We start from the raw sequence: 8,922 nt of genomic DNA on the forward strand, positions 1-8,922 counted from the left end.
TTTCTGGTGTTCGGCCCTTGCCCGTTTGTTTGTTACCCACCGGAGCTGGGTCACCCAGGACCCTGGGTCTGACCTGCCGGGCCTCGCCCTCCCCACCCAGTCCGGACTGGAAGGGAACCTGCCGAGGGAAGTCTGTCTTTGCCTTGGGGCTTAAAACGACCGTGATAAACAACAGCGATTAGCCCAGCGACTTCTTGCCTCGTTGCAGATAGCGGCCGAGGCGTGTCTCCGGGGCACGTATTCCTACTTCCAAGAAACTGGTTTGTGTGTTAAAGCGGCCTCTGATGAGCAGCGCCTGTCACATCCAGGGAAAGTGGACAGACAGGTGCAGGGTCCCCGCGGCACAGGCAGGGCCTTCCTGACCTTCGGGTCGTTACAGGGAAATCCTAGTAGGATTCGATCCCCAGGGAGGAAAGGATCCGGAGCCTGTGGGCCTACTGTGTGTGCCTCAGGTCCTCTCGAGCCTCTCGGGAGGGAGGAGGTCTGCCCAGAATCCAAGCGTTCTGACATGCAGATCTGGGTCCCAGCTCTCCACTCCCAAATCGTTTTCACGGTCTATTACTGATGTTTATTATGTTATAAAATGTAAATATGTTAGCACACAACTTGAGAGGACTTATCAGGATCTGAAGACAGTGCTTGTTCTGGGATGCGAGCGGACGGATCACGTTAATCCTAGCGCGTGTTTCCATGTGCATTTACTGACCCTACCCCTGTCGCAGTGGAGGGCGCCTCGGGATGCAGGGATGAACACGGCCTTGGCCTCATGCAGCTTCGACTCCCGTGGACGAACCAGAATGTGGTCCAATAAACACATGGGTGAATTTATAACCAGAAAAAGGCGCTGAAGGCCGGGGTGGGGTGGGGCTGGTCAGGAAAGGCTTCCTTCAAAAATCGAGCTTGAGCTGAGCTGGGAAGGGAGGGGGAGAAGAGCTAAGCCAGGCGAAGGGGGTAGGGTGAGGGGGTGCAGAGAGAGCCTGCCTGACAGGGAACAGTGTGTGCCAAGGCCCTGTGGTAGAAGAGAGTGTGCTGCCATCAAGACACTGTAGGGTCAGCGTGGCTCAAGAGCACAGGACAGAGCGGAAGAGTGGAGGGGAGGGAGGCTGGTGAGATGGGCGGGCCCTGTGGCCATGTTAATTTAAGGAACTTGGTTTTCCTTCTAGGAGCAGAGAGAAGGCCCTAAGAGTGCTGGAGGGTGATCACCTCTGTGTTTTTAAAAGAGACCAGTGGACCCTGGCTGCTGTGGCTCAGTGGATTGAGTGTCGGCCTGTGAGCCAAGTGTCGCTAGTTTGATTCCCAGTCAGGGCACATTATTAGGTTGCACGTGACGTCCCCAGTTGGGGGCGTGAGTGAGAGGCAACCACACAGTGATGTTTCTCTCCCTCTCTTTCTCCTTTCCCCTCTCTCTAAAAATAAATAAAAGCTTTTTAAAAAGAATTTCTGTATTACTCTTGGAATAAAACAAAAACTAAAAATGATCTTTTTGAAAATGAAACTTTTCAGAATTAAAAAAAAAAAGTTTATATAGGAAAATTTAACCAGAAGGTAGAATGTTGAATTTGCCAGCTGGCAAATCCCTGGGCTTTCTGCGACCAGACATCAGCATCAGAACTTCACTTAGAAATGTTCTGGAAGTTTAAAGTTTTGCCATGGGCTTGTTTTGTAGACTGTGACAACCCACCCCCAAATCCATTTGCTCAGTCCCTTACAATAGTAATAGACTGTGGCAGACCCTGCAGCTGCCCCAAATAAAGACGGCGTTTCCCCATCGCCCCTGTGCGTGGATGGACAAACGGCGTGGTTCTGTCCAATGCAGCATATGCAAAAGTGTCACATGGTGGCTTCTAGGAAGCTTGCTCTCTTCATGGTCTCCTTCTCCACCCTGCTGCCTGAAATGAGGCTGCCACCAGCAGGGACCGTGATTCTGAGGCCACACGGAACAGCCGCACGACGGGAGGAGCCTGGGCCAAGCCTGGGTCCCTTGCCCTGTGGAGTGCCGTCCCAGGCCCAGGTGACCACCTGAACTTAACAGGAAGGGGATACTCTCCCTTTTGTTTTCTGTCACGTGCAGCTGAGCCTAATTGTGACCGATAGAACCATCACACACTTGCCTAAAGACCTGTTAGGATTCTAGCCAACCCTTGAAGAAGCTGCGAAGACGTTTTCATTGACTACAGCCTACATCAGATTTTAAAGTTTGACGAAACGGCTCTCCCTTGGAAGCGCACAGCCTAACAGCCCTTGTTTTAAAGGCAAAAGTGTGAACCCCTGAGCTGTTAGGTGCGAATGTCAGGGGAGACTTACCCAGACCACTGTGATCATTAAATTGCATTTGTTTTCGTTAGCGTTCTGATGACAAAGCCGCAGGGGATCTGAGTGGTCTGGCCCGACCCTACTTCCCCCATAATCCCTGCTATGTGTGTGACCCACGTGGTAGAATGTGGGTTCTTCAGGAGCATATGTCACGTAGAGCAGAATGCCTGCATGCCCCGGAGGGGCGGTGTGTCTGCAGGTCGCTGGACTGGGCGGAGGGAGGAACAGACCTCTGGGTCAGCCCCATTCCAGGTTGAGGTAAGTAAGGAGTAATTAACAGGTTCAGCATGGATCCAACTACAGCCCTCCTCGTGCGGTGTGGGGGGAGGGGGTCCTCCAGCTGGTTGATATAAGACTTCCCAAGCCTAAGCTCGGTGCCCAGGGGGGCCAGCCACACCCCTCCCAAGCCTGCTGCCAAGCCATCAGAACCCAACTGTGCCATGTGGTGCGAGGAGGAGGGAGAGAAGATGCCCGATCCAAGTTAACTTTCTTGCCCCATAGATTAATTCTGTGCTCTGCCACCCTGGAACCCAGCCCAAGAGCTATCAGGTGTCCCCAAGGTTGGGAGGCTGCCGGTCATGCCCTGACACGCCTGGTGAGTAAACTTCAGAAACATTACAAGGTTCCTATGCCTCCTCACCAAGTACAGAATCTGGCCTCACCTACCAGGAGGCACCTGCGCAGAAGGGCGTGTCCCTCAGAATCACGGACAGAAAGTGTGAGAGCCCGGGGTTCACCAGGCTCCTCAGGGACTCCAGTGGCTTCTGTTGGTTACACATTAATCTGGGTAGACAACTTTTTTAAAAACTGTTGTTTTAAAGAACCCCACATAACAACATTTACCATGTTTAACTGTACAGCTCAGTAGTGGTAACTATATTTAACATTGTTATGCAACTGACCTCCAGAACTTTCTCATCTTGTTAAACTAAGGCTCTGTGTCCATTAAATAACCACCCCCCACTTCTCCTTCCCCCCGCTCTGGCAACCTCTGTTGTACGTTTTAGTTTCTGTGATTTTGACTAGTCTAGGTGCCTTATACAAGTGGCATCGTATAGTGTTTGTCTCCTGGGGACTGATTGATTTCACATAGCACCGTGTCTATAAGGTTCCTCTGAAACGGGCCACGCAGTAAGCCTGCGGTTTACTTTCTGAGGACCTGCCAACCGTTTCCCACAGCAGTAGCTCCACCCCACATTCCCACCAGCAAGACCCCCCAGGTCTGTACACAGCCGGGGAAGACTTGCCCCCTGGCCTGGCATAACACCCCCAGGGCCCTTGGCACTCATCCGGATGCTGGTTGGCCAACTTCAGACAGAACTCACCGTCTGTGGTTCCTCCCTCCGGGTGGCAGGTGGCAGGCGGGAGGGGACGAATACTGGCCGAAGCATGTTTTCTCTGCTGGTTTGGCTCAGTGGATTGAGCGTCGGCCTGCGAGCTAAGTGTCGCTGGTTCGATCTTCCAGTCAGGGCACATCAGAGAAGGAAAACTGACTCCAAAAAACCTCCGCTGCCTTGCGGCATACCTCTTCAGGGGAAAGGCTAAGGGAGTAAACCCCGACAGAAAATCCGGAGCCGGAGTCCCTAAGGCGGTTTGACGTTGTAGTCAACACCGGCAACTCCTGCGGCGCACCTGAAGCCAAGCTGTATTGACTCCGTCTTTCCCTTGGATCCTTCAGCTGCGAAGAGAGGGGGGGTCTGCTGCATGGGCAACAGCAGACCCTCCATATCACCCTGCCCAGGCTCTGTAGCTTCAGCTCCACTGGAGAGGACACTCCAGCGTCATCGCAAGATGTCGATTCAACACGGGAGGAGACAGATACCATGTCACTCCTGAGTTGGACTGCACAGCCATTCTCGGCGGTGCAGATAGACTCTTAAGAAGCTACACCATCGTCTCTCGAGACGGACGGCTGCCGAGAGATTTGAGAAGCGCTCCCCTTGCCATGAGCCCAGGCAAATCCAGGGATTTGCTGTCAGAAAGGTGGGGAGAAGAAAAGCCACAGAAAGGGTTAGAGGAAGGGAGAGTCTGCCCCACTTCTGACATTATCACCAGGGGACATTCCCAAGGTCCTTGCTGAACGGGGCTGCCCAGCCAGAATTAAGATTCTTCCCTCCCAGGGCCACTGTGGGCTGCAGGCTGAGGCTGGGCCTGGGGCACTGGAAACAGGGGGATGGGACAGGGAATAGAATCTTCAGTGTCACTTAGATAATACAAGAGAGGCTAACTGAGCCCTGGCTGATGTGGCTCAGTGGATTGAGTGCCCACCTGCAAACCAGAACGTTGCTGGTTTGATTCCCAGTCAGGGCACAGGCCTGGATTGTGGGCCAGGTCCCCAGTAGGAGGTACGTGAGAGGCAACCACACATTGACATTTCTCTCCCTCTCTTCCTCGCTTCCCCTCTCTAAAAATAAATACTTTTTTTTTTTTAAGGGCTAATTGATAATAATGACTGCTGGGGTTTACAGAGCCCATGGTTTTGCCACGCACCTGGTCTTATTTCAGTCTCATTATCCCCATTTTAGATAAAACAGAGGCTAAGAGAGATCACAAATATTTGCCCCGAGTAATATAGTTATAAATGGCAGAGCTAGATTGACCCCTTTTCTCTCCTTCCAGAGCCTGGTTGTTCACAAACTGGGTTGCTGGGCTCACCTGTTTCTCCTGAGCGCTTGCCGTGGACTGCAGCTGTGACTTGTCTGCCATGATTGGCTTGATGAAGACATGGCTGCCTTCATCACCCTCACATTACTACCCACAGGAGATTCTGGCCCAGAAAGACATGTTAAAAATAACTATTATTCACTCCAGCCACCTCCCAGGAACCCTTGCAAACCTAACTTAATTTTAGACCGTAGTAAGGAATAAAAAGCATCTGTTTGAGCAAAAAAGAGCTGTAAGCTCAGGAGACACTCAGGCAGCAACGGAAATGGTGTTTACTGATACGAAGGGGGGGCCATCTTTTATGCAGCTCCCACCCAAGGTCCCAAATGTATGCAAATGAGGACTGCCAATTACGCAGTTCCGATTGGTCGGTATAGATGCAAATGAAGGGATAATAGGCGTAGCTCTGATTGGATGGGGCTGGTCTCAGTCTATTCGTGGACAGATGAGACCAGAACTTCCCTGCAGGAGTTGACTCCGATCACATGATGAATAAGCAGGCATCGTGCGGAAGCCAAGCGGTTAGAGTCTGAGGGTCTTCTCAGGCGCTCCATGTACTGCGCGGCACTCCACACGGGAGCACACGGAGTATATGAGAAGGCCCTGTCAGCGACTGGTCACGAGACTTACTATTTCTAGAATGTGGGGGCTCTCTGTTGGCCATGGGGAGTCCGTCTCAGCAGATAAATTCCTTCTCGGGTTTACATCAAATGAATCTTCTTGGGATCCGTACATCTGACAGCTCCTGACTACAAATTATCAGGTGACATTTTATACCCCAAACTCTTTACTCTGTTTTTTTTTAAAAAAAGGTCAACACAGCAAATGTGAAGATGTATAATAATAAATTGGCTTTAAGAAGCGTTTCATGACCCGGGCAGCATCCCATCTCGCAGCTAGAGGGCGCTCGGCGTTGTGCCAGGGGAAATGTTTTTATAGCAAGGATGGGGCGAGGGCGCTAGTGACAAAGGGAAAGAAAGGATTATTTGGGAACCAGGACATCTTTTCTTTGGGGGAAGAGAGAGGAAAGGGTTGTTATCATGCAGGACACCTCTTCTTTCCACGGGCGATGGAGGGGCCCACAGGACAGATGACCTTGCTCCTGCTTGACTAGATAATTCCAGACTGCCTGGTTAAGATTCTGTTTCTGGGAGAGGCTGAAACAGCAATTGGATCAGTTTTAAGTTTACAGCAAAACCGAGGGGAAGGTACAGAGATCTCCCATATGCACCCCACTCCCACACACAGAGAGCCTTCCTCATTATCAACATCCTCCTCCAGAGCGGTAAGTTTGCTCCCCGGGATGCACCTATTCGTCCCTCCCTCCCCACTGGCCCCAGGCAGCCACTGGCAGCCTGTCTCCCTAGTTTTACCTCCTCCAGAATGTCATGTGGTTGGAATCACACAGCAGGTCGCCTTTTCAGTTTGGCTTTTCACTGAGCCAATGTGCACTGAAGGTTCCCCAATGTCTCCATGGCTTCATAGCTCCCCTCCATTGTCTGCATGTACCACGATTTATTTATCCATCCCCTGCTGAAGGACAGACATCTTGGTTGCTTTATGTTTTGTAAGGTATACAAACTATTTATTAACAGACAGGGCCTACAGATTTATTTCTTCTTGGGCACCCCCCAGCGCAACGCTGGTGGCCCATGGTCTCGGCGTGCTGGCCTGGAACACAAAGACCCCAGAAGTGGCCACGGCCCTCCGTGGGCCTGAAGTTTCCTCAGCTGCTCCGGGTCTTCACGGGGGTTGCTGCCTAGACCACTGACCAGCACCTGGCTGCATTTTCCATCCTTCACGTCCTTCTTCCTCTTCAAGAACCAGTCCGGGATCTTGTACCACGTGGATTCTGTGTAATGGTGACCGCACCTCACCCCCAGCGAGCTCGCCCGCCTGCCCTCCAGGCGAGGCCCGCATTTACTTTCCTCGACACCGCAGGTGCCTGTCTTCACCTTCACCCTGCACCCTTAATTGTAGTGACCGCCAGGGCTACTTTCTGCCACCCATCGATATTGGTGTTCAGCACTCACGAATGTGCTAGAATGTCTCAGGAATTGCTAGACACACGGCGGGCAGGCCTCCTGTGGAAGCTCGGTCACTTCCCAGTTTTGGCGATTATAGATACAGCTGCTATAAACCACCATGTGCAGGTGTTTGTGTGGACATAAGTTTCCAAGTTTAGGTAAATACCAAGGAGCCTGATTGCTGCATCCTCTGGTATGAGAATTCGTTTTGTAAGGCACTGTCAAATGGCTGGTGCAACCCACCAGCGATGAGTGAGAGTCCCCGTTCTTCCTCATGGTCACCGACACTTGGGATTGTCAGTGCTCTGCCTGTCGGCCATTCTGAGAGGTGTACAGTGGTGCTTATTGAGTTTGTATTTCCCTGACGACATATGACGTGGGGCATCCCGTCACGTTCTTGTTTGCCATTTGTGTATCTTCTCTGGTGAGGCGTCCGTTCAGGTCTTTGGCCCGTTTCTTAATCAAGTTGTTTTCTTATTGTTGAATTGTTAAGGGTTCATGTATATTTAGGATAACAGTCCTTTATCAAATGTGTTTTTTTCTGATGAGTCGAGAAATAATTGCCCTACGTCACTGCACAGGCTTAGGGCACACAGCACGACAGGCTGCTTTATGAGCATAGTGAAGTGATTTCTGCACTAGGCTTGGTCAATACCCATCGTCTCGTGCGGATCTGCTGATGCCTTTGCAAATATTTTCTCCCAGTCTGTGGCTTGTCTCCTCCTTTTCTTGATGATTAACATATTTTTAACTTCTCAAAAACCAGAAAGTGGAACAAATCAACAGGCAACACTGTGGAGGAGCCAAGTTCCCAAGTCATGGCCATTAAAGAGAGAGAGAAAAGCAAGCCTGGAACACAGGGCTCCGTGGGCCGTGCAGACCCACACGAAACAAGGCAGCTGCCCCCCTGGGAGAAGAGCCCTGGGTCCCTGCTGTCCCTGGCCCCCAGGATGCCTGGGGCTGCTGTGGCAGTGGGTCAGGTGTGTCGTGACAAAGTGAAGGATGTTCTCAGTGCTGGGGCGTCACTCTCACGAGAGTTTAGCCCCATGCCGTGGGTTCTTGGGACTTGGACTTGTTGATATTCATATGGGACGGGGCAGGGGATCCTGCATTCTAAGCCCCCCATCCCCTACACTGGTGATCCTATCAGGGAGAGACTATGCCAGCAGGGTGGCCACCTGCTTAACTCCATTTCCCCACAGAGAAGTGTCCAGATGTCACCTCCAGGTCCCCACGTGGAAGGCTCTGGAGAGGCCCCCAAGCCCAGGTTCCATCAGAGCTACCTTGCCCTACCTCCCCACATCACGGATAATCAGTTTACCAAACGCATAAAAGAAAAATAATTATTTTATTCCGTTAAAAATAGCAGGACTTTGACCTCAACCTACACGGTCAGGGTTTTCATTACAATTCTGCATGTGCAAAAAAAACCCACGCTATGTTACTATGCCGTAACAGGGAGTTGGTGAAGGTGTTTTTTCTTGTCCGGGACACATGGAGAGCTCTGTTTGCACCCTCCGTCTGAGCCAAATAATAGTTATTTAAAACAAAACAAATCAACAAACACCGATTCCGAAGCGCAAACAGGCACCAAGTGCCTGGTAAACCCAATGAAAAGGTCAAGGTTCAGAGAGGGCCTGAGACCAGAGCCCCTCTGCCGGCTGAGGTTACACGTCTGTAACGGAGCGATGGAGGTGCATGAACGTTCACACCGCCCGAGGAGAAAGGGTAAAAGGAACACTCTGCTGTGTGCACCCGCTCAGAGCACCTGCCTCCTCCGCTGGGGATCCCCCCTCCCTGGGCCTCACGCAGCCCCCAGTCCTGGGCTCCCCGACCCAGCTGGACAGCTCTAAGGAAGAGGGAAGCTGTGTTCAAGGTGGGCCCCTGGCCTCAGGCCCAGCCCCTCCGCTGCCCACTC

The 8,922-nt window shown here is 51.8% G+C and overlaps 1 pseudogene; it reads right to left on the bottom strand.

Moving 5' to 3' along the window:
• Positions 1-6,565: 6,565 nt before the first annotated feature.
• On the bottom strand, positions 6,566-7,663 carry LOC150014137 (small ribosomal subunit protein uS13 pseudogene; annotated as a pseudogene).
• Positions 7,664-8,922: the final 1,259 nt, after the last annotated feature.

This window comes from Furipterus horrens, unplaced genomic scaffold, assembly GCF_987537825.1.
Source record: "Furipterus horrens unplaced genomic scaffold, mFurHor1.1.pri manual_scaffold_3, whole genome shotgun sequence".
Taxonomy (NCBI): domain Eukaryota; kingdom Metazoa; phylum Chordata; class Mammalia; order Chiroptera; family Furipteridae; genus Furipterus; species Furipterus horrens.